This window comes from Talpa europaea (genome assembly GCF_964194135.1).
Source record: "Talpa europaea genome assembly, chromosome: 5".
Lineage (NCBI taxonomy): Eukaryota > Metazoa > Chordata > Mammalia > Eulipotyphla > Talpidae > Talpa > Talpa europaea.
The window spans coordinates 117,342,716-117,367,346 of NC_140071.1; positions in this window are offsets into that span (position 1 = coordinate 117,342,716).

A 24,631-nucleotide genomic window follows, 5' to 3' on the forward strand; every position below is an offset into this window, starting at 1 on the left:
GGGTCTATTGTGGATTTTTCTTTTTTCTTGATCAGACAATCTCATGGGCATGCTTACGTGAGTGAAACCATAGTCAAATATATAGAAATGCAAGAGTAAGGACAAAATTAGAGTTCATACTCATAAATACTCAATAATTCTTTTTAGCTAACCCTATAATAAGAGCCAGCAGCGCAAATCTAGGCAAAATTGTGTATGGTTTGTTTTTGCATGCCTCTAGCTTCCTCTTTGGGTGTCTGATAAAATCCCCATCTCTAGGAGCCTCATCGTTTTCTTTCCCTTCCAGATTTATTTATTCTCAAGAGGACATGGAATTCATTCACACTGAGGTTTAAATAATGAAGGTGTTGCTGCTGCAACAGAAAGAATTCTTTGAATCCATGCAGCCAAAAGTAGCTCCATTTCCAGTTTGAATCATTTTCCAGCTATGTGATTTTAATGAGTAATTTCACATCAGGTTGGTGCGAGAGGGTGCAGTCTAGTCTTTTTAGTTTATAGTATAGTCTATAACAGTATTACCAATTGTCTTTGTAGTTAATATTAAAAATGGGACAACTCATAGGCTACCAGAGTTAGCAAGAGGGAGTCCTTGACTCTCCTGAGAAAGGTACTCTTTCTTTTGACCTTGCTGAGATAAGTAGGCTGTTGTTTAGAATCTTTAGGTTGTACTCAGTTATAATCCTTAGTGTTTACCTCTCCTGAAGGATGCTCAACTAATGCAATTTTTAGCGAAAAATAACCTGAAAAAGGTGAAAGAGTAGGGAAGTAAACAAATAGAATTATATCCTTTATACAGAGCTGGAACAAAAGAAATCTATTATGTCTGAGACTCCTTTTCTTTTCACTGAGTGAGAATAACATGCCTGCAATTTAATTTAGTTGTATGCTGCTCAAAATCAAGTGAGGCTTTCAGAATATGTTACTCTGAAAAAATTCTGAGGTCTCCTTAGCTTGTAGTGCATCTAGTGTCATTTGTTAATGACACAGACTGGAGAAGAAGGCAAGAAGCCAGTGTGGGCTCAAGGCTAAACAAACTAACCCATAATGGGATAGCACAGCATTCCTTAGACTACTACATACTTTTAAAAGGGATGAGGAAAACTTAAATTTGTTACAAGCTTATGTTTTTCTCCAGGGTTTTAAGATCAGAGACAGAACAAGGAAACTTTACAGAGTTGTGATATTCAAGGTGCACCTCTAATAAACTTTGGTCATTGGCTTTGAGGGTATCTTTCTCCTGATTTTCTCCTTGGCTCACTTGTAGCTCCTTTTTAGTTCTCTCTGCTGGATGATCCTCCTCTTTCTTACCTTAAATGTAGACGTGTCCCAGGACTCTGTCTCTGGACTTTTTTACAAAGCATTCCCTAGGCGATGCTTTGTTTATTATCCTTACACTGAAGTCTCCCAGGTTCTACTTCTGACCTTGAGCTTCAGGCTTATATGGAATATCTACTTAAATCTGGCATTTCCAAACTTTGATTCTTCATTTTCTTTTTATCAGAAATGTTTCTCCCATTATACTCCCTCCAGTACAAGGTAATATCTGGGTGTTTGGGCCAAAAATTTTAGCATCTTCCCTGATGCCACTCTTTGTTTCACAGACCTCATAAGCAAAACTGTTTTGGTTTCACTATTTTGAAATGTATTCAGAATATCACTGCTTTTCTTTCCCATCCCCCTTTTTTGTCACCACTTTAATTCAAGTCACCATCATTTCTATCATGGACTTTTACCTAATCTCTCCATCCCTTGTGTCTACTCTTGCCTCCATTTAGCTATACTTCACACCTGGCCAGAAAGATACATTTAAAATGTAAATATGGGGCCTCCCTGGTGGCGCAAGGGGTTAAACACCGCATTGTGAAGCAATCCGCAGCCTCTGTACCATGAGTTCGATCCCTGGCTGGCCAGGGAGGAACACACATGGCGGGGCAGACCTCTCCTGTCTCGCTTGCTGCTCCTCTCAGCAGTGTATTTTAATCGGTCTGCCTGTTATGTTCCTCACTATGTCTCTGGTGACTCCTCTCACTGCCACCCCCCCCCCCGCATCTCTGGCCTGTACCCCAGCTCTTGTATGCATAAATAACTAAATCTTTAAAAAAAAAAAAATATATAAATATGGGTGCCTTCATGGTGGTGTGGTGTAGTAACATACATTTGAAGAGGTGAAATATTACATTTCTGAACCATACAGTGTTGTAAACTGATGTTACCTTAACTTAAAAAATAGAAAAAAATAAATCATAATGAGCCTCTAAAAAATAATATGGAAATACGTATTTTCCTCTGAGTAAAACCCTCCAGTGATATCCTCCAAGGATATCCTGTACAGTAAAATCCCTTCTGTACTCCAAAGGCTTTAATGTTATCTGTTATCTGACTCCAGACAAACTAATTTCTGTGCTTACAGTTCTCTGGTCATCATGCTACTCAGTGCTGGAGGGTTATGATATCAGTCTTTGCATTTGGTCTTCCCACTGGCCAAAATCTTCAGATTCCTGCATGGTTTATTGTTTAATTCACTCAGTCTCTGAGTGAATTAATTAGCTTGTTAAAGAAGACTTCACCAACTATTCAACATAGAACCCTGCCCTGCTTATTTTTCTTAGTATCTTTTTTATCTACCTTTCTCAGGAGAATGGAAGTTATATATGGAAAATAACATGGTCTAATGTGTCTTTGTATATTCCCAGAATCTAAAATATCTTGTCATTGGTTTAGCACTTAGTGTTTAGGGGATGAATGATTAAGCATCATTAATGTCACGGTGCTCCACTTGCTTGGGAGCAGCATCCTTCTGTTGGCATAGGTAAAGGCTGTATGTCCGTATTTAAATCCCTCCACCTTTTAGCAGTGAACCCGGATTAGAACAGAAGTCAAATCCATGTGATTATAAAAACACAGCATGTACTAAGGTAGGTCTAGACCTAGACTACTTTTCTACGCAGACACACCAAAGTAATATAAATCTTTGCCCATGGCAGTCTGCTTAGACACATCAGAGCTACAGTGGAAAACAGACTCACTCAGTGAAAACGAGAGCATAAATACGTGTGACGAGTACCCCTCATTTGAAGAGTAAAATAGCTCTGTGGCATTAGGCCTGGTGGAAATGTAGAAGAGGCTGGATGATAAGGCTGATTGTGACAGGACATAAATCCAAGGAACAGATGGTATATTTCTGGTAGTATCACACTTCTAGATCCAAGGTGAGACCTAACAAGGAAATGTTAACTCCTAGTAAAAGAGAATGCAGGTATTAAGTATAGTGGAGATGGAAATATAGGGCTATTTTAAGTTCCTGGTTTAGTTAGTTCTACCGAATCTTTCTCCCTGGGTTTGTTAATGAATGAATGGATGATTAGTAAATATAGATGTATATTGATAAAATGCTAGTTAAGTAACTGCCACTTGCCCTCAGATATCTTTTGGTGAGTTAGAAGAGATAGAATTGGAAACTGGAGGAAGTATCAACATCAGATAAGAATGATATATACCATTGTAGCTTAAATCATTAAAGGAGAAATGTAATCTAAAGAAATATAAATCTAAGATCTTTAAAATTATAGTAAATAACCTGTTCATCATGGTTTTGTTATAAATTACTTTTGTGATTAGAAAACAAATTTATTATTTTAAAAAATACTTTAATTGACATTGACATGTAGGGGAATGCAAAGGACCCAGTATTGAAATGTGTCTTATTTCCTATAATTCTAAACAAATTCACTAAATTCTTGGTGAACTGCAGTATATATTACCTCATGGCACCCCTCTGAGGAATCAGTCTTTGCTTCAAAGGAAAGAACTGAACTCATGAGACACCTTCTAAGGGACACCACTTTGCTACTCCTGTTGTGCTCCTGATCCACAATACATAGCTTGTGAGTTATTGCTTATCAGGGAAGTTTGGATCCTCACTGTGAAATTTTGTTTTCCAGATGTTTGAATCATTAAGGGTGGTGTCAGCACAGCGAGCAGGACTTCCATTTTAAACATCCTTGCCTGCAGCAGGGGTTGACAACCTACTGGTTTGGGCCTGATTAATAGCTCCAACTAGGTGTCAGGCATGTCCCAGAGGTGGCACAGGAATCCCTGACTAGGCCAAATCCTGCCTTTGTTTTCTTTGTACACGCTGCCTGTGGGGTGCTGAGGTCAATCTGCTTTGATGAAGAAATGGGGAAGAGTCAGATAGTGTGACTTGTTTGCTTGCTAGGTATAATTGCCAAACAATACTGGATTGCCTCTTGTGATACCAGCATGGCATATACCTTGTAAAATAGTTTTACTTACATGATCTTAGCTGAAGCTCTGAGCTCTGGTATTTGGTAGTGTGCATATGAAGGATATAAGGCCGCCTTTCCTTTTGTTTCGTGACAGATGTCAAACTGACTAGGACTGGAATGAAGTTTTGCTTCTTAAGTGAATTTGTTTTTTTTCGCTCCTGTCGATGTCTTTAGGTTAGGTAACTACAATATTTTTCTATGAAAAAGCACATTAAAATCTATCCCTAAAGTGCTTCTCAGGAAAAAAAAAAAAAGCAGGAAGATTGGGATGAGGCTTTGTTCCAAGCCCTCCTCTCTTCGTTCCAGTTTCACTTGTATTAAGCGCTTCAAGGTGCAAGACACACTTAATAGTTCCTGCCATTCATTAAAATAATTTTTTTTTATTTAAATATTTTATTTTATATAATTCTTACATCTTTTTTCATCTTTGCACAATGTATGCATTTTCATTTTGGTTATATTCCCCATACAATTGCACCCCCCCCCCCTTATTTTGACTCTAATGCTTCCTTTTCCCACCCCTACTGCCCCCTCCCCCCCCCCCCGTAGTGTGTCTCTGGCTTATAGTTGCTTGTTGATTTTGATTTTTACTTTGTATTGATTAGTCTTTTTCCTGGTCTCTTATTTAGGTTTCCTAAATTTCTGCTATGAGTGAGACAATCCGGTCTTTTTCTTTCTGACTTATTTTGCTGAGCATGATCCCTTCTAGCTCCATCCATGTTGCTACAAACTGCATGTGTTTATCTTTTTTGATTGCTGAGTAATATTCCATTGTGTAGATGTACCACATCTTCTTGATCCAGTCATCTATTTTTGGGCATTTGGGTTGCTTCCATTTGATCGCTAAAAATAAATACCTGTTATGTTTTTATGTTGCTGAGATTGCTTCCTGGAGTATGAAACAACTGTTTGTGTTTTTCCCCCTAAACCATTTATCAGTTCTGTCCAGTAGTTGGACATCTTCATGCTCACATAAGGGTTTTCTTTTCCATTTAATCAAGCGTTTCTTAAATCTGTGAAAAGGCATTTCCGTATATTGAACTTTTGGTTTCACCAGTTTACTCTCTGGGAGACTGAAAATAGATTCGTGGTACTGCCTATTCCCTGTTTGAGATATAATTTATTATTAGTTAAATTTTTTTTTATAGCTTATATCTTGACATTTTTATGTATGAATGAGGGTTCCTTTGCAGTAAGTGACTACCATCAGCACTGAGTTCTTATAAACTGAATTTTGAGCTCAGGTTGATCACAACAAATACATATATGAATAATTAATATTAAAATAATTAATATATAACAATATATTAATATATATTGACACTGTGGACTAGTATTATAGTTGTTATGAGACTAAATCTTTTCATGGTCTCCATAGTTGTTTACTTCATATCTTTCTGGAGCAAAATTTTTAATGCACTTTTAAATAAGGAATCTGATTCCCATGTCATTTTTATACTATTGATAATTAATGTCCTTAGGCTTACCTGAAGTCAGGTGGTTTTGACATTTTTTCTGTGACTACTGGAAAAAAGTGCATATTCTTGTTCAAGGTTATTATCAGTCTTCCTTTTTGCTTGAATCCTTACCTTTCACAATTATTCTTTGAAAATCTTATCTCACTATGTGCTTATAGATAGAGACATTGTCTGCATTATGAAAATTTCAGTAGTTCATTCAGTATACTTATTTCAACATGAAAAAGAAATCTCTTGACCTGGAAACTCAATTTAGGAAAATCCTCATTTTGGTAACCTTTGTGTGCTACATCTTTGTGACTGGGCCAGTGATGATAGCATGTGACACAAAACCAAATTTCCTAAAAGTTAATTGCCTATTTATACATGCAGGTTTCACCTCCAATGGAAGAGTTAAGTGTTGAGATAAATGAAAAAAGAAGTCAACTTCTTTCCTATATAGTTATGCACAATTTTGCTCTTTTTAGTCAAGACTGTAAATTTGTTAAAGGGAGTGGTTGTATATTATTCATCTACATGTTTGTCCCAACAACTTATTTCATATATGGAGGAATAATTGGAACAAAATACATTCTTGCCAGAAATTGAGATAAAATGGCTTTTAACCTTCTGTTTAACAAAAAATTAAGGATACTATTGTGGAAGAGAAAGTAAAAAAACACAGATATTTCTAATGGCGTATATAATAATGAATCACTATTTTATTAGCTGTCTAACCTTGGGCAAGTAATTGAAAATCTTGGAGCTTCAGTTTTCTCAATTTTTAAAATTGTAATATTAATACTTAGAAGTAATCAAGGACAGGGAATTGTATAATTTATCCAATAGTGTGTTAGGAAAAATAGACACTTAACTCAGAGATGGAAAAGGCTCTTATTATGTTGCCTGTGTAACACTGAAGTTGTCATGCTATGCTTTTAAGAGTTCTTAAAACAAGGACAGGAATTGGAGAAAAGTTTCCATACTAGTTATGATAATCCTGCCCCAGAAAAATAAAGGGGGAAGACTTGTATGTATAGGTCTTAGAGAATACACCAAAGTGTAAGTGTTGAGAAATTTGCAGAAAACATTTCTTAGATTTGCAAGCATTTGGCCAAGTTTACAATTTTCCTGATATTTTTAAAGTATTAGATATCTATGTCTACATACACACAAAAAAATACCATGTATGTTTGGAATGCATCAATAACTATAAAACTTACATATTAAAACACAAACTTAATTTTGAAATACAATTAATAAGGCTGACACTATCTTTTTTCTTTGGAACTGAAAAACACAAAAGAATCAGTGTGGGCCACATGGCTTTTGGTAGAGAAATGGAAAATAAAATGAAGAGCAAGTAGGTTGCACTTAGTGTGATTTTCAGTTCTGCACATTAGCTGTTACAATTAAAAAATATATATGTGTGTATGTAGATCCCCAGTAAAGAAAGATTTCAAGGGTGAAATTCTAGTTACCAGTTCATTCCTTTGGGATCTTCTTGTATTGTCATTGCAATTAAAAACTCTTTGCCTTTGCCTTAAGTGTGTGTGTGTGTGTGTGTGTATTTGCCTTAAGTATATTTTATGAAATATTGAAATAATCCCCCTCCCAGATATGTTGCTCTTATTTGAACAAAACATTAAATATTGGATTTTGGACATATGTTGTAAATTATGTATTGAATTTTTTTTTCAGAGAATAAAAATAAGTCCTTTAATTTAAAAAATTAAGTACAATCTTCAAAAAAAAAAAAAAATAGTTGGATGACCTGAAGTTTCCAGACTAAAAGATGCTTTAATACAATTCCATTTCAGGTACACAGTGAATTGTAATCTGAAAGATTTTTTTTTTTTCTCTTTGGATTCAATAATATTTTACTCTATTTACCCACTGGGCATCAATTTTAGTCCCTGTTAAATTAACCAACAGAATGTGACCATGGTTTAAATAAAGAATGAGATGATAATACTTCTACTAACAAATAATAGCAAAATATATTGACCACCTACCAAAGATTTATGTTTTCTACTTTATTTGGTGAAGGCTGAATATGGGTGTAAAGATGGAGGCAGTGTAACTAGTAGAAAAGACAGGACCATATTTGGGGCCTTCCTGGTGGCACAAGGGGTTAAGTCTCAGCACAGTGAAGCTATCTGTAGCCACTGCAGCACGAGTTCCATCCCTGGCCAGGTAGATGACACACGTGGCAAACAGACCTTTCCTGTCTTGCCCACTGCTTCCCTCAGCAGTGTATTTCAGTGGATCTGCCTGTTCTGCTCCCCACTCTGTCTGGTGAATCCTCTCACCACCACCATCCCCCCCCCCACCCCTGGCCCCTCTGGCCTGCACCCCAGATCTTGTATGCATAAATAAATTTCAAAAAGCCACATTTCTGGTAAGAGACAAGGGCTTTCAGCATTTTTGATTCCTTTATGGGTCACACTGAAATGTGTACCCTTTGAAGAGCAAGAGATGCTTCAATCTCACCCTGAGCCTTCGTACTCTTAATGTAGTGAGCCTTTGGTCAATTACATGGTCTTCATGGGAGTAAACCTCCTCCTCTAGCCTTCTTGATGAGATTATCACTCCCATCAGCATCTAACAGATATTAACAATATCATATTGTTAATAAATACAAGTTAGATTATGAGGTGAAAATATTTCATCTGTTAATATTGCATCCATTTCTCTGAGACTTTGAAGGATGAGAATACTAAGAAAAAGAAGTTATTTTTTCTTATTCCTTTTGCCTTTTCCAACACTAGGTTTGGTTTTCCAGAGCTTTTCTTCTATTCACCAAAACTTTACTAAGCATACATTCTGAAAACTCTTTGTTTTGATCAGTTTTTACTTCTGTAACTCTCCCATTGGGAAATTGTACTAGCTCTTTGTTTAATTTAACTGTTATATAAATATGTAGAAATGTTCTATTTCAATTCCTACTGTGAAAATATTTTGTAAGCAGCAGTATTAAAACATTTTTTTCTCCCAGCTATATAGATCATAGAAATTTGAAAGCAGCAAGAGAATATTAAGCTTATCCAATACACTTCTCTTGACACTACTGAAACTTAGAAAAGAAAGTGGTGTGCCCACAGTTTACCTTGAGATAGAACCTTTACTGAGACCCAGCATTCATGACTCTAATTTGATGTTTAAATTTTAAATAGAAATTCAAATGTTTATATACAAAATAAAATGGATTACACTGAAATAATGTTCTCTACCTATAATGCAAATCATCCAATACTTATTAATATTACTATGTGATTTATAGTGTATATCTAGCATGTATAATATATGTGTGTATATATACATATATACACAAACACACACATATATAAAATAAACCCAAATTATTCTAAGAGCCACATTGCAAAAGCTGTCCTCATCTTGCAGTATGGAAATATAAGATAGAAAAGTAGCTTGTTGAAAGTTAGATAGCATGGAAGATTTCACTCTTGCCATCAGATGCTTCAGCTTCTGTATTCTTAACCACTGTATTCTGTATTCTTAACCAAGACCACCTACCTTGTCTTCATGTAATTATTTTCTTTGGTCTGCACTATGTCCATGTGTGAGAACTGGTATAGTATTGACAAAATTTTTAGTTTTTTTTAAACCTATGATTGCTTGACGTTTAACTTTTAAAGTTAAAGGTTTCTGCCTCCCTTACACAGTTTTATCAAACTGTATCTCCATTGTGCCAGTTCTTTTTTTGTTTCTATTCACCATTTCACCTATCTGAAATCCTGAAATTAACAGTAGTGATTATCTTATTCCATTGCAAATACACCTTATGATGCTTGCCTCCTTTAAGACAGAAATCAAACAGAATGTTTCAGCTATGATGACTTCAAATGGGTTAAAATCTTATTTGGTTTGTTTCAAGATCTTTTTCTCAATTTAAAAAAAAAAACTTTTTTCCCAAGTAGTTTTGAGCTTCAACTGTTAATTTCATGCTTTTTATGGAAAGAGTGACTGTTAAGGATTGATAAATAGGCTTTTTCAAGGAAAAATTTTCTGTTCAAATTTTTAATGTTCTTTTTTTCCCCAAAAAAACTATGTCTAGTGCTGAGTGAAGCAGTATGGAAGAGGAGACAAAAGAATGGAAACTAGATATTGCAGTTAAAAATTAGAAAATATGAATAACATGGGAAATACTGAAGTCCATATAAAGTAGCCCTGAGCAGTGAAAGTCAATGTCCCAGTCCTTCAGTGTAGTATTAAGCTTGTGTGTGTGGAGTGAGGCATAGTTGAGTGAAGTGATGTTAGTTAAGGAAGGAAATCTAATCTAAATCTAAATCAATTCTAATCCTGTAGTAACATCCCCTGCCTGATTCTCATTTCTTTCTGATCTGTAGCAATATGGAAGAAGTAGATAATTCAGATGCTGGTACTCTTTATACACACACATGCATATAAATATATAAAATGTGTATATATACATGCATATATAAACATTTATGTGTGCATTATGCACACATATATAAAAATTATTTTTTCTCATTTTTAAACAAAATCATTCTTAACTGAAAATTTTAAAACTATAAAAACATGAAGAAAATGATTGTCACCCCACACGCAGAGAAAATCAATGTAAATAGTTAATTATCTGTTTCTCCGGATTCATGTATTTAACTGCCTAAACATTGATCTGTTGCCACTATATTAAGGTCAACAAATTTAGGATCATATTGTCTATGTAATTTTTACCTTTTTTCTCACAGAATCCATAAATTAGTAGCACAGTAAATATCATTAGTTTGCCATACTTTCAATATTGTTCAAAAAACATGGTTTCACAAGCCTTTATTATCTTTCCTTCTGTGATGATTAGTTTATTGCGCTTTTTCTGTCTTCTTATGATGGTTAGATACTGAACATTCTTTTATATAAATATTTAATTAATGAAATAAAATTACATAATTAGTTTTGATAAATATTTTGTTAATTTCTTTATGAAACAATACTAGATCTAGACTTTAGAGGTTAAACTTGTGAGCTTTAAAAAACATACATTTTTTTCTTCTGACCCAAATTAAGGATATCATTAAAACTTTAGAAAATACATATAGACAAAATGAAAAATAAAACATAATTTGATACTTGTTAGATAACTATACATAAACTATAGCTAAATAAAAAGGATCTACATAATGCTTACCCCCAGTTTTCACTCAACAATTTAATGAATTAAAGACAATAACTTTTTAAATATGCTAATGTAATTATATTTGTAAATCTTATTTGGCATTTGCTTTCTCAGAGCTATTAGAGAGACATTGACTGTAATTTTATTTCTAACTAAAGAAGTAACTTATTTCAAAGGTAAAGCTTTCTTCTTGGGTGAAAAATTCTAAATTTATTGCAGAGATCATTAGACTAAGGCGGTATCAGAGCCATCTTTCTTAGTAGTTTAACATGTTTAACAGTGTATTTTCACTTGTCTATCTGCATATTTCTGTTTTCATGAAAGTCATCTCATTTTGGAAATAGGTGATCAGTCAGCTAATGCTTATTGAGCACATACTATATACTAAAAGCTACATCAGTGAAAAACTAATAGGAGTCTGTGCAGTGGAGGAACTCAGATTCAAGTGAGAATAGGCAGGGAAAAAAAAAAGAGGAAAGCTGTTAGTGATAATAGAAGTTGAAAACCTCTTCATGCTATGATCTCATACATCCCTTTACTTCACAGTGTCAAGGACATTACTGAGAGTCATGGAGAGTGCTAAACTGAGCAAAATGAAACATAGGAACATTTCATATAGTTATTTAGCCTTGGTGATGGAGTAAACCTTTGGGGAAAGCTAATGGTACAAGCGGCAGAACTGTATTGCTATGTTAGAGTATATGTAAATATACTTAAATGTAAAAACATGTATTAGGTAGAGAAAATATAGACACACACTTACTATACCTGTACATAGGTAAAGCATACTGAGGAAACAAAAGGCACATGTCATTTTGGATAGTACCATTCTTAAGGAATAGGAACTTTGAATACTTGTCTATTTTTTTTTTTTAAAGATTTATTTATTTATTTATTTATACAAGCACTGGGTACGGTCAGAAGCACGGGAGGATGAGAGAATTCACCAGAGCCAGAGCAGGGAGCAGAGCAGGCAGAACGACCAAGGTACACTGCTGAGAGGAGCAGCGGGCGGCAGGAGAGGTCTGCGCACCACGTGGGACCCTCCTCCAGTGGCCGGGGAGCAGCTGGGGATCGAACCGGCGCCACAGAGGCTGCGGGCAGCTTCGCAACCCAGTGCTCAACCGCTGCGCCACTGGGGAGGCCCACTTGTCTATTTTTTAAGCAATTGCTCCTCTGTATAACTAAGTGCTCAGCATCTCAATACATCTTCATTGAATGAACAGAACAAATTGCTTTCAAAGCATTTTAGGAAAATGGGATACTCACTGTATATATATCTAGATAAAGATTGAATATTAATCACATTAGGGCATAACATAGTTTTTGATTGTGTGACTTTTATAAATAGGGTGAGGGAGGAGGAGGAAAGAAAATGGGGAAGGAAAACACAGTGGACTGTGGTGGAGGATTATGGGAGCTTGGGTGGTGGGAAGCTTATGGTTGACCACATCTGAGGGGAGAAATCCTATATTGTGAAAACACAAACGAGGATATAAAATAGTGGCATGTCATTAGTAATAATTAAAAATGTGTAAATATTTCCATGCAAGAACTATTATTTTTAGTGAATGAATGGAAACACTTTCTGTCTTACTAATTTCCATGCAGAATCTCTCATTGAAGAGGCAAAGAACCCCCAGGCTACAATGGAGGTACCTCCACCTGGTTACTCTTGTGTCTTTCAGTAGTGATTGCCTATGAGCCTTTAGCAGTTCAGCAGACTCAGCTTTCCTTTGCTTTTTTAAAAAATAATTTTATATTTTATATAATTCTTACATCATTTTTCATTTTTGCACAATGTATGCATTTTCATTTTGGTTATATTCCCCATTTCTTTCAGATTTTTCTGAAGAGGCTGGCGATAAGCTCCAGAGAAATGCATTTCTTTTGGTTTCTCCTCTATGTCACTGTTCTGTTTTTGTGGCTTTTTGTTTTTTCCTTCCATATCTCCCTGGCCTCTAAATATTGTAGTTAACTTGACCATTTAGGTTGTGGCTTATGCTAGAATGTGCTAGGACTTGATTGATTGGCTATGACTGTACCAGAAAGAGTAAAGAATGATTTCCAAGTTCTGAACAGCTGGGTTAGATGGTGGTGCCGTTTGCTGAGAAAAATACAGGAGGAAGAACATGAATGTAGTTTAGTTTCAGAAATATTGAGTTTGAAGGGTCTGTAGGTTATCCAAGTAGGTAATACATATAATATTCACTTCTACTTTAGAAGTAGCAAAGAAGTCTGGGCTAGAGGTAAAGATTTGAAAGCCCGAAGTTTACGTCAATAGATGGTGACTGAAATCACAGGCATTCATGGGATCCGTCAGGGTAGTATGTGGAGTGAGAAGAGAAGAATCAAAAGAGAATGAATAGGTCAGAGGGTTGCCAGATATTGAATAGTTGAACCAAAAATTACCTGTGTGTGGGGGGGGAAATACAACAAAAAACCTTCCCCTGATAAAGGGAATCCAAATTTTAGCCCAACCTAAAATGTTGGATGGGTAAATACTAACGTGGGACTTCTTCCCAGAAAACTGGAGGCCTCAGAACCTACAAAGGAGAAGGATCCTACAGGCACACTCTATTCCCTTCAGCTGTCCCCAAATGAGGAAGACTTGTCACCTTCTCTGAAGAGAAAATCCTTGCCCCTTCCCTCTAGTGAACAGTTCCCTCCTCAGAAGTGATTTGCCTCTCCCTCCAGCAACTGGAAAACATTTCTATCTTCTGGATGACTGTTTAAGTCTGGAAGAATATCATCCATCACAACCCTTGTTTCTAAGACAGCATTGAGAAAGTATGGTCAGTAAGTAGAGCGGGAAAAGCACATGGCTTTGATTGTTCCTCTGGAATTTGACTGGAAAGGGACATTAACTTTTTTTTTTTTGGAGGAGGCCCATGCCTTCATCTCCACTTGCCTGGAAAATACCCAGATCTGGACTTAACGCTAATAGCAAGGAACGGCCTGGGGCACACCATTGAGATGGAGTGTCTTCTGTGGGAAGGAGAGAGGATACCAGTGGTCTGACATCCTGTGCTGGTGAATGTCTAAGGTGGGATGCCCCCTCAACTTAACCTTCTGCACACGCATGAACATGAGACTTGAGATACAGGGAGTTGCTATGGAAATAGCTATGGAGCAATTGGCCCTACTAACAGACCAGCAGCATAGGGAAATGGTGACCATACAATGTGAAAGCATGTGTGAGAGTTTATATGTAGAAGGAACTTTTTCTTTTCCTGGAGACCAGGTTGTATTTGAATCTTGACAGGGGAATGGTAGGTAAGTGGTATGTGTAAGAGAATATTCCAGGCTTAGGGAAGAGCAGCTGCAAAGGACAGATTCCTTTGGTGCCCTTTTCTTAGAGATGTGTTGTCCGTCCTCTTTTATCTTTAACCCAGAAGAATACGACTCAGTCTAGGCCTTACTACAGTTATCTGCAGAAGAAGCAAACAAAAAATATTGTGGTAACTTGAGGCTTACATTTCTCTTCTATTGGTGCATAGTAAATCACCAAAACTTGTAGTTTAAAACAACGTGGATTTATTATCTTACAATTTTTGTGGGTCAGAAGTTTGCAGTTTAACAGGGTCTTCTATAATACTGCAGTCGGCATTTGTGTGTCATTTGTATGCTCTAGAGAAGGATTTATTTTCAAGGTTACTGATATTGTTGGCAGAATTTATTTTCTTAAGGATATAAGTGAAGGACTCATTTTCTTGTCAACTGGAGACTGGGCATTTTGCCAGAGGCCAGCTAGAGGCTGCCTTCAGTTACTAGAGGCTGTTTTCCGAATATGGCACCTTGCTTCACAAAGGTTAGCTAATGAGGGAAAAACTCCAGCAAGATTGGTGTTACCATTTTATATGCTGTAATAATGTAATCATACAATGTAATTCATAAACATCCTGTCACCATATTCTGTCATTTGTTCTATCAGTTAAAAACAAGTTTCTGGTCCTTCCCACACTCTAGAGATTGTCAGTTATAATGAAGGCATGACCATCAGAAAACAGGGATGATGAAGCTACCTAAGTCTGCACACCACAGGCTAGTCTCTGACCTCTTTCTTCTCTGACCTCTTTCTTCTCTTTCTGCAATTCTTTATCTCATGGCTTTAAGTATTGTCAATGAGCGGACAACCCTCAGTTTAATATTTAGTGTTTGATTTAAAGTCTTTGATTTTTTCCTTTAGTCTCCACTGGTATAGCCAGCTGCTTAATTTATATTGATCTTCTTGGATATGTCTGATGAACATCTCAGAATTCACACATCCAAAATCAAAATAACTTTCCCCCAACAACCTGCTTTAACCATGGTCTCCACAAGTCTCACAAAATGGCCCCTTTATCCCTTCAGATCAAAAACCTTTATGTCATCCTTGACTCTTCCTATTTTCTCATACCTAACATTCAGTTTATCAAACCTTTAAAAATTTTGACATTTCTTGCTCTGTTCTGATCTAAAATTTAGGCCACTTGATGGCTTTCTGGCAACTACTCCCATTCTAGTGGGAAGTAAACTGTTTTCCAACAGCTGACTCAGGTCCTGCTTCTAACAGGATGGACCACATGGAACCCCAAGACCACTATTCTCTGAATGCTATTTATGGAAACTCATACAACTTTTACAAATGTCAGATTAGTTTGTGTCACCTGTCATCTCTCACCAAATAAGATTGCATTTGTCTTAATGAACCTTTTCATACTTGCTTCATGTCAAACATCAAGACAGATTAAAATAGGCAGTGACGCCACTCCTGACATACTCTCCTATGAATTTTCTCCTTTGTGACCTGTGCTCTTTTCATCCTATGTTCTTTTTTACTTTCTCCCAGGTTCATTAAAATCTACTTCTGGGTAGGTTGGACTTACATTCACATATACTGTGGTCTAAAGTCATAAATAAATGTATCATTTTATCCAGGTGTATTTTCACTTTAAACCCTTGCATTTGTTATAGAATGGAGAATGTGTTCCTGTCAACAGGACTTAAGGCAGTATGATGGTGAATTTGATTTAGGGACAAAGAATTGAAAGGTCCATTTTTGTTTCCCTGAACTCAGTTGAAGAGGTAGCTGTCTAGTCCCCATACATATTGGGTTTTACCTTGGCTAGGAATCTCCTCTTTTAAGTTTGAACACTGATGGATGGTGATTCACAAAGGCAGCTGATAGGAAAAAGTGAATGATTTCAACTCCAGGGGTTGAAAATAGGTTATAAATTCCTTTGTCTTCATAGGAAGACAAATTTTGTGTCCTTTCCCTTTTACATACTTGGTGATTCTTTCCTTTCCATGTTATTTCTTAAAGTTTATTTAACCAAGTATCACTTGTATAATTTTTAAAATTAAGAATTAAATTTTTTATTTTAATTTTTTTAAATGTATATAACATTTACTGTAGTTGGAGTAGCATATGACAGTTTTATCTGGTTAATATAGCCCATGCTTACCTTTTGCTTTTATTTCCTTGAAGCTTCTCTCTAATTTTCCAATTATTTTTTCAGGAATCTGAATCTTCAACTTTCTGAGAAGAACGTTTGAATTTCAGAGTTCCTACCAGGTAATGAGAAAATATAGAAAGGCCCATTACTGCTCAGATGAGAATTTTACAATGAATGTCAATTTTAGATGAGAGATTCCCCCCTTTTTAATAGAAAAAAGCTAAAGATTTAATAGGAAATTTTGTAAAAAAAAGAATTGACAGTGAGCCAGTTTTAAAAGTTATATTCTTAAACACTCTTCACTATTGCAAATTAGTTCATCTATAGAAAGAATATATGATAGATGCCAATCTAAATAGACAAATGTTTCCAGAAATGTTGTTCTTGATAGACTAACTCGGTAGTCTTGACAATGAAAGCAGTTGGATGCAAAATGAACTGCATGTGTTGCCAGCAAACATTTTCAAAAGATAAGCACTTGTTGTAAGGTATTGTATGCTTAGAAAAAAAAAATCTTTCATTTTGGCCAGCTGAGGCCACCACGTGTTTAAAAATGTCATACATCATTTAAGTGTTAAGAGCGCCCCCTGGTGTGATTGTATAATCATGTTTATAAGAAATGTGGGCATTGTTTTTAAGATCTTTTTCTATTAGGTGGGGATGGACCTCTTTAAGCAAGGTTAGGTTGGATGGTATGGTATGCAACCAACTATTGAGAAATATGTATTTAATTTTACTTTTTGCCCTTATCCATGGTTATGTCTAGTCAGTGGTCAACTTGAAAGTAGAATTTGGAAATATCTAATCCCAAAATATCTTCAGTTCAAGTTAATGACCAGTAAATATATCATTTAGTAACTGTGAGGTTTTATACTGAGATAAAATTTTGCAGGATAATCAAATTCTTTGGTAGTAATAACTTTTTAAGTGCCAAATTGTGAATAAATTTGTTTTTTTTTTAAGCTCATGAACTTATGAGAATTCAGATATTTGTGTGAAAAAATCCAAATTTTGAGATTTTCTTCTTGTAAAAAATTTTCTTGTAAAAAATCCAATTTTTTTTCTTGTAATCTAGCATCTCCCATAGCTATAGAACTTGAAAATATAAACATCATAATTCATCCATGAATCATAAATAGAATTTCTTATTGATTCCCTGAAATCACCTCCATCCTTATAGAGTATTATAACTGGCATTTTGTCTTTATTTTAATTTTCAGTCTTTAGGATTAATTTAAACTAGCCTGGCAAAGGGAAAGTGTGCATGATATTCTAAACTACATTTCTGGAAATCTGATAATAGCAATATTATATACTGTCTCTTCTCCAGACTAAATTCTCTTGATTGTTTTCACTATTTCTAGTGGGTTCTGTGTGCTCAATTTGGTCATTTGTTGCATTATAATACTGAATTATTCTTGACTTTCTTTTTCTTCTATAAGTTGTCTCTCTAATTCTGAAGCTGTACACTCAGGATGGTAGTTACATGAATGTCAGAGCATTTTAAAATAGATTAGTGTTTGAAACCTGGTTTCTATATTTACTGGCATTGTGATCTTTAGACAAGTCTCCACACCTACTCAGAGCCTCATGTCTTCTGTAAAAGGGGCATGCAAACAACCAACTACTCAAGCACATATATAGAAGAAACCTTTCTTTGGAAAGAGACAGTAGATGCTTTAATATGGGTGTTTTTCTTGTAGTAAGACCGACATTACTTTTAGGCATTTATATTTTTATATAATTTTCTTCAAAACTAGGCAGTGCCTTTAGAGATTTCTTGTTATTAGCATGGTTGAGCTTCTGACAGTAATGACAAAGAATTTTGGGTTAGTGAAATTTAAGGCACCTTTAAGCATAATATAGAAGCGGGATAATTGAAAGCTAATTTTAGAATCTGTTGCATTCTTATAACGCACCCATTTATGCTGATTTTCTCTGGATCTGGGACCATAATCTATTCCTATGTGCCTTGCTCTTCTATTTTAGTATCTAATTACTTGGATTGACTTTGCAAAGCTTGCATAATTTTCCTTATGGTATAAGAATTTTTCCTGATATTTTATGTACCAGATTTTATCATTGAGTTGCTACAGAGATCAATGTAATAAGTTTCTCATTTCATTAATAAGTACTTTAGATGCTACTAAGTAACTCAGCATGGAAACATGGTGTGAGGAGAACTTTCTTTGCTCAATAATATGTGTTTCATATTAGTCCCCTGGTTTTTGATTCTTGCTTTAGAAAGTAGCCTGTTCCACCATGATTCAAGAGCATGTTGTTGTTAAATTTCTCAGTTTCTGAGTCACTGTTTTCTTGTTGAGGTTGATTCATGTGTGCTTGGGTCAAATGTGTAGGCACTGATATCAGGAGGTGTATATATTATTTTGTTTGGCCAAAGTAACACAGTACACCGCACACTACTATCTTTCAGACAACTGGCTGAATTATCATTATTGAATGAGTGAATGAGTGAAAAGAGGGGAGTTGTCTTAGTTTTCTGTGTTAATTTCTACCCTCTTTCAACCTCCCTCCAGGTTCTGTTGACTACACATATGCAAGCACTTGGCATTTGATGAGTGTTTTTTTTTTTTAATTTTATTTTAAAGATTTATTTATTTATATAATCACTGGGTACAGTCAGAAGCGCGGGAGGGTGAGAGAATTCACCAGAGCCAGAGCAGGGAACAGAACAGACAAACTGATGAAATATACTGCTGAGGGGAGCAGCGGGCGTGGTAGGAGAGGTCTGTCGCGCCATGTGGGACCCTCCTCGCCAGCAGCCGGGGATCGAACCGGTGCTGCAGAGGCTGCGGGCAACTTCGCAGCCCAGCTCTCAACCACTGCGCTACCAGGAGAGGCCCTTGATGAGTGTGTTTTTAACTTTGACTCCTCTCATATCTCTGGAGTAGCTGTCTTTTTTTGCCCCAAATCCTCTGATATTGTTTTGGTTTAAGCCACCATATTTTTTACTTGAACAAGTAGGAAGTAAAATAGTCCTTTAACTGAATTCTCTCCCTCCAGTGTTACCTGTCTCCAATAAACTGCCCCAAGTGGGACTAGGATGATTTTCCTAAAACATAGAACTGATACTGTTACAGGATAGGGAGAGGGGCATCCCAAACCCTGCAAACCTGCCTATTCTAAATGGGTTCTGCCATGTGCCACATCAACACAAAACATATGAGACTTTAATGGGAAGGAATGTTAATAAAACTAGGAAACAATACAGGAAAGGCAAAGAATCTAGTTTCTAAATGAAGCACTCAAAGTTACCCGTCCCCTCGTGGGTAAAAGTCCATCCATATGGGATCGGCCTAGAGCAAGGCCCCAAATCCTGCCACAAGTCTAAAGGATCTTCCAGTGGGGACCCACAGAAAAGGGTCAGAAACAACCAGACAAGCCCTGAAGGAAAAGAGCAAAATCAAAATCAAGATAAAAGCTGCCATTGGCACCTCCCCACGGGTCTCACCCACATCTGTGTCACCCAGCCCACAACCAAAAGGCAAGCACAGTTTCTTCACATGTCTCTCCATTCCATGTGCCTCCTCCAGGTTTCCTCCTGGCTCTGCATCCTGCTTCCTTCCTTCTTCAGTCTCCTCTGCATCTTCTTCTCTCCCTGCTCATCTCCACCCTCCATTTGGGTGGGGTAGGGAACCTGGAACCTCCCCCTTTCCTGGGACCTATTACAATACTAGCTTAAAAATCATTGAACATTTTATTATCCAAAAGACCCTTCGGTTCTTGCCTACCTTTCTACTCTACCACTGTCTTCACCTTTTGAGCTCTATAATATTTTTCATTGAAAGAATAGTAAATCCCAGAGTGCTATTCACTTTCTTTGCCTTTGTCTTTATGCAGTAACTTTCTATGCCAGTAATACCCTCTGGACTTCATTTGGTGGAGCTCCATGTTTTCTTTCTATGACAACCCTTTCCAGATTAACTTCCCACTCTCAAGTACATACCCAGTCTCAATTAAGTGCCTCTTCAGTGGACCACTGTAAAACCATGTGCTTACTTTTCTTATTGAAAAATTCAGGGCCTCACCTGGTGGCGCAGGCAGTTGAGTGCAGTGCTGTGAAGCTGCCCGCAGCCTCTGCAGCGCCTGTTCAATCCCGGCCAGCGAGAATCCCACATGGTGCGGCAGACCTTTTCTGTCTCGCCTGCTGCTACCCTCAGCAGTGTATTTCAGTCAGTCTGCCTGTTCTGTTCCCCGCTCTGTCACTGGTGAATCCTCTCACCCTCCCATACATCTGGCCTGTACCCCAGTTCTTGTATGCATGAATAAATAAATCTTAAAAAAAAAAGAATTCTATTTAAAGTGGGCAGCTTAAGGGCAAGAATGATGTTATATAGTTCAGTGTATCACAGTATCTGGTATATAGAAAGTGCTCAAGGTAACTATGATGTCAGTGAAGAGGCTGAATGAAAAAATAGTTATATTGAAGCCCATGCTTACATCAGGCTTTAAAGTTGATAATCAGAATGCCTCACACTTATCAGGTGGACAGATTGGTACAGCTGCCATCATTTGACTTCAATGTGAAGCTCGCTCTCTCTTCCATTTGCACTCATACATTCCTCAATATATCAAACTACCTCTCTGTGATTGAGATTTCTTGTTCTTACTCAGTATGCATTCTCCTCCTCTTATTTGTGGAGGCAAAATAAAAACCACCTTGATCTTCTCCACCCTCTTTGTTGCTATGGAAGACATTCTGCTATAATTCTGTCCAGTGAAATAAGAGTGTGATGGAGTTTCTGGGAAAGTCCTGCTTTCTTGATGTAGATGTTGCCTTATTTTGCTCTTGCCTTTTCTGCCCTCCTCATTCCTAGAAGGTAGATAACTAGAACTGGAGAAGCCACCTTCCAAGGCCAAGAATATTACTGAAGTTATAGCCATGATATTGTTGAAGTTTCAAATTGGTACCAATAATTCCCTTCCCTTGATAAAAATGATAAAAATTTGCATATTGTATATAAATCATTGTTATTTGGGTTTTCTCTGATATCAACTGATTAGATAACCTGATACTGGTTAGTAAATGAATGCATTAGAAGTTAATGGTGTAAGGGCCTCCCCGGTGGCGCAGCGGTTGAGCGCTGGGTTGCGAAGCTGCCTGCGGCCTCTGCGGCGCCGGTTCGATCTCCGGCTGCTCCCCGGCCACCGGAGGAGGATCCCACATGGTGCGCAGACCTCTCCTGCCACCCGCTGCTCCCCTCAGCAGTGTACTTCGGTCCTTCTGCCTGCTCTGCTCCCCGCTCTGGCTCTGGTGAATTCTCTCACCCTCCCGCGCTTCTGACTGTACCCAGTGCATGTATAAACAAAACAAACAAACAAATATAATAAATAAATAAAAACATGCCTCTATAAAAAAAAAAAAAAACTTTAAAAAAAAAAAGAAGTTAATGGTGTAAGTTTCTCACTTCTCCACCTTTAATATCTGTTAGCACAGTAGCCATGCATTTAGACCTACTGTCATCATGTACAACGTGGGTGGCAACACTATTTCTGTGTAACTGCCTTAGAGTTTCGTGGGGGCACAGAAACACAAACTTAATAATAACATACAAGATAATAGGGAAAGCACCAGAGCAAGTATACTGGGAAAAAAAACAAAAAAAACAAAAACAAACTACTAAGGGTTAATAGAAGATATGGTTACAATTGGATCAAGATTTTCTAAAAACATGAAAAGTTTTTGAAATCAGGGAAATCTCATCACAGATGAGAGTCAGGCAGACACACTGAACAGGAATTACCTTTATGCCTTTCCAAAGACAGGGTGTAGGTAGGTATTTTTATAGATCAGTCTTGCTACTGCTTGCTATTAGTAAAATGAGCACCATTAAGGAGACCAGAGATATAGTCTACCTCTTGAATTGCCAGTGCTTTTCTTCAGAAAGTCAATTTGGTGAAAAACAATTTGTGGAGGAGGAGCAGGAGATGACACACAGGGTTTCCAAGGATCCTCTTGACTCATGCAAACTGAAGCAGTAAGCCCAGAGCTATAACAGGAAAGACAGTAAACAAGAAACTGAAGCTCAGTGGTTGAAAGGCAAGACTTAGTTAATGGAGAGAAGAGACATCAAAACATCAAGCAACCAACCGCCTGGAACAAACTCACAATGAGGTAGGGCTGGGGAAAAGCCTCCTCAAGAGAGCACAAAAATAGTCTGCTCTACTCTTGGACTCTCGGCAAAGTCTATGAAGAAAGCAGACTTTGTAAGAATGCTATTTATAAAATTCACAGACTCAAAGGAGTTAAAAATGAGAGAATGGTCCCAAAATAAAACAAAAATTATAATAAGTCCTTGTTTTGAAAGGCACTAGAGAATGTGATTTAAACAGAGTCTGGGGATATTGGCCAATGCCAGTGTTTGATCCTGATGTGGTTTTTTTTTTTCTTTTTTCCCCTAAAATACAACATTTAAAATGAAGCAAGCAAACAAACAGCCCCAAGAAAGGTAAAATAAGGGTAGAATAAAATTTCTGGAATTGGGCCAAACATCATTTAGAATTCTCAGGCCTTGAGATCAGCTACAGAAGTAAATTTGTGCACATTACCATTTCTTCTAAATATGACATGGAGGATTTTCCCAGATGAATGAGGGGAAAGGGGAAAGCTGTTCATGAAGCAGGTTTGAATAATGACTGACCATCTCCAGTCTACCACACACTTAGGAGAAGCACTGAATACCAATAAGGCATCAAGACATGATTGTGCAGTCAGAAAATACTCCATCTTTTACCCTACCCAGGATTAATGGAGTAGGTTACCCTTTGATGCATGGAAACCAGGGTCTGATAGAGCATTAAAGATTTTTCATATATGGTACAAGTCTAATCTTCCTGGAAAAAATAGAAAACAACTAACATACTGAAGATAAAGTACTGTGGTTTCTATGAACGTATTCTTTGTGTAACTTTCATCTAATAATAAGGAATGCCAGTTACCTCATCTAGTAAAATTTGGCAGTGATTTTCTGATCTATCTAGGTGTTAAATAGTTCACATATATTTATACTTGAAATACATTACAACAGAGATAGTACAAATGGTCTAAATTGTTTTTTTTAAAGATTTATTTATGCATATAAGAGCTGGGGTACATGCCAGAGATGCGGGGGTGAGAGGATCCACCAGAGACAGAGCGGGGAACCGAACAGGCAGACTGACTGAAATACACTGCCAAGGGGAGCAGTGGGCAAGACAGAAGAGGTCTGTCTTGCCATGTGGGTTTCTCTCTGCCTGGCTGGGGATCGAACTTGTGCTGCAGAGGCTGTGGATTGCTTTATAGTGCAGTGCTTAACCCCTTGCGCCACCATGGAGGCCCCTGGTCTAAATTATTTTTAATGTAAGGCGTGGTTCATTCATGATTATTTTTTAATACTGAAAGTGCTACCTTTTGTTGTTTCTTGTCTTTTGGATAATAGCCATTCTCAGGTGTGAGGTAATATCTGATTGTTGTTTTGATCTGCATTTCTGTAATTAAAGATGATGAACATCTTTTCATGTGCCTATTGGCTTTGGAGAAGTGTCTATTCAGATCCTCTTCCCATTTTTAATTGGATTATTGGAGAGGATGTGGAGAGAAGGGAACCCTATACTCTGTTGGTGGCAATATAAATTGGTATAGTCATTATGGAAAACAGTATGGAGATTCCTCAAAAAATTTTAAAAAATGAATTCCATAATATCTAGTTAGTCCATTTCTGAGTATTTACTAAAAACTGCAAAAACACTAATCTGAAGAGCTGTTTGCACCCCTATATTTGTTGCGGCATCATTTATAATAGCCAAGTCCTGGAAACATCCTGAGTGCCCACTGATTGACCAATGGATATAGAAGATGTGGAATATACGCAGAATAGAATACTGTTCAGCTGTAGAAAAGTGATGAAATCCTGCCATTTGCAACAATGTTGGTAGACCTAGAGGATGTTGTTCTTAGTGAAATAAGCCAAGGAAAAACAGTATATTCTTTTATATGATCTTGAGGAGCCTGTATTTTCACTGTACTCTTGCTTTATTTTCTCCACAGAAATGTCATCTTTTTTTATGAATTTGCTTTCATTTCAGAATATTCCTCCCAGTGCCCATACAAACATTGGAAGCCATGTGTTAAGAATCATAAAACTTTTTATCTAACCTTCCTAAATTTCCATAGAGCAGACTCCCTCCTCTGTATACCTTTACTAGGCTTTACACAAAGCAAAAAATAAACATTTTTTTATGCTAAACCACTTGATATTGAGATTTTCCTGTTACAGCAGCTAACATTAG